Raw genomic sequence first — 2,500 nt, forward strand, 5'->3', positions numbered from 1 at the left:
CCGGCTCAACTTAGGGCACAGAAACAAGACGGAGGGCGCACGGCGGCGGGCGGGGGATCCGCTACCCCGAAAGCAGAAAGGCGCCCTCCGAGGATCGCTAGAGAAGACGTTCCTTTCCTCACCGAGGGCGCATCGCCCCCGCCCCCCCAAAGAGGCCGGACCTCCGAGCCGGGGACACAGAGGGCCGAGGCAACACCCGCCTGGGGGGCTTCGGAAAGCAGGGAGAGGCTCGAGGCGGCCAAAAACCCAAGGCCACACACGCGTGAGCCAAGGAACCCAAAGGCCCACCGGCGAGCGCGGGGGAGCAGCGTAGCGCACCCTCCCCCGCCACCCCTTTTTTTTTTCTCTCGTTTCCCCCGAGAGAGGCCGGTGTGTGCTGTTGTTCCCCGAAGCACCACACTACTTTCTCCACCCGCCAGGGGGCGCAGCCGCGAGCACCACCGCAGCACGGCGGGCGAGGCGGCGTGAGCGCGGGGGGCGGCTGGGAGCGATACCACCGTCTCAGGCTTCGCGCACCTGACAGACAAACCCGGAACGCTCCGGGGGGCACCGCGAGAGGACCAAGCGCGGCGCCGACACGGCGCCGGCCGCGGGACGGCCCCCTTTCTCCCACCGGGGGGGGGGAGGGCCGACCCCGCCACACACGCGACACTGGGCAAGCGAGCGGCCAGAGCATCTGCCGCGTCAGGGGAACCCCGGCACACCTCGCCGACGGCACCGCGAGGCGCAGAAGGCGGGAGAGCACGGGTCGGGCCGGAGAGGCCGCACCCCGGACTTCCACACACCGCCGACTGGCGGGGAGGAGAGACGCGGGGCCCGCGGACAGAACGAGAAGAGCGGTCCCATTCGCCGTGAATGTCCGTCCCTCGCCTGGCGCAGCTTAGGCCCGGCCCGGGAGAACACACCGTCACCACATCGGTCGAGCAAGAGAGAGAACGAGCGAGCGAGCGAGCGGAACGAGAGCGAGAACGCGCGTCAGTCACCCACATAAGGCGGGGCCGGGAAAGGAAGGAGCGGCCAGGGCCGGCGGAGGACTGCAGCCGGTGCACGACCGGGGGGGGGGCCTGCTTCAGCCTCGCCCACCACACACACACACCCTTCCTCCCGGGAGACGCCGTCAACGCGAGCAGCCGACAAAGCACCCCAGGAAAACAAGAGCCAACTCGGGGGGGCTCACACCTTGACTAGTCAATTACACGCCGTACACGCGGGCACACAAGAGCGAGCACACCTAGAAAAAAGGTGACCAGCCGGTGCCTCACACACAACACACTTTATTATTTAACCTTAAAGGACGAGGGGTGAGAGGTCCATTCTGTGCTGTCGGAACTGCAGCCGCGAGCGCCCTGCGGGGCGGAGGACGCGCACGAGAGCCTCTCAAAGGCCCACGCCGCCTTCCACCGCCACCCCTCGGGCCAGGCACGAGAGACCGGAGGCGGGCGCCGCAGACAAGACACACGCAACGCTGACAGGCCCGTGGGACACGCGAGAGAGGGCCGGCGCGCAGGCCCAAGCGGGCGACCCGAGCGGCGGGAGAGGGCAGCGGCGGACAAGCGCGGGCGCCTTGCCGCCAGAGACCACAGGGCGAGGAAAGCAAGCCCCTCCGGCCAAGCGTCCAGGGCTAAGTCACGCGAAGCGCAGTCCACAAACTCCACTCAGCAACAGGCTAGACCCGGCAGAGGGAGAGCGTGTCGGCACCTATCTGCTGGCAGAGTTTGCAGACGTCAGGCACTAGACATGGTCACGCCCTCATCCGGGGTAGAGACACACCTCAAGGCCGGACTCTCGGTTCTGCACCCCGGCCACCTGCCACCAGGCAGCATACCATCCCCGCTAGACCCGGAGGTCGCGAGGGACATCTCATCGACCTCTGAGATCAGCCAGCAAAAAGCCGGGGCGGGGGCGGGGGGAGCAGATATACGCGCTTCCCAGGCAGCGGCGTGGCGCGGCCCGGCCCAGACCCACTTCCGCGGGCGGAGGCTCCGGCCGGCCCGACCGGCTGGCCTCAAGCCGCGCGCACGCGCGCCTGCCCGGGCAGCGCCGCGCCGCGACCCGGCCCGACCCGGCCCGGCCCAGAGCAGACCCACTTCCGCGGGCGGAGGCTCCGGCCGGCCCGACCGGCTGGCCTCAAGCCGCCCGCCCGCGCGCCTGCCTGCCCGGCCCGGCCCGGCCCAGACCCACTTCCGCGGGCGGAGGCTCCGGCCGGCCCGACCGGCTGGCCTCAAGCCGCGCGCACGCGTGCCTGCCCGGGCAGCGCCGCGCCGCGACCCGGCCCGACCCGGCCCGGCCCAGAGCAGACCCACTTCCGCGGGCGGAGGCTCCGGCCGGCCCGACCGGCTGGCCTCAAGCCGCCCGTCCGCCCGCCCGCGCGCCGGCCCAGACAAGACCCACTTCCGCGGGCTGAGGCTCCGACCGGCTGGCCTCAAGCCGCCCGCCCGCGCGCCTGCCTGCCCGGCCCGGCCCGGCCCAGACCCACTTCCGCGGGCGGAGGCTCCGGCCG

Source organism: Erinaceus europaeus, unplaced genomic scaffold, assembly GCF_950295315.1.
Source record: "Erinaceus europaeus unplaced genomic scaffold, mEriEur2.1 scaffold_330, whole genome shotgun sequence".
In the NCBI taxonomy this organism is placed as follows: domain Eukaryota; kingdom Metazoa; phylum Chordata; class Mammalia; order Eulipotyphla; family Erinaceidae; genus Erinaceus; species Erinaceus europaeus.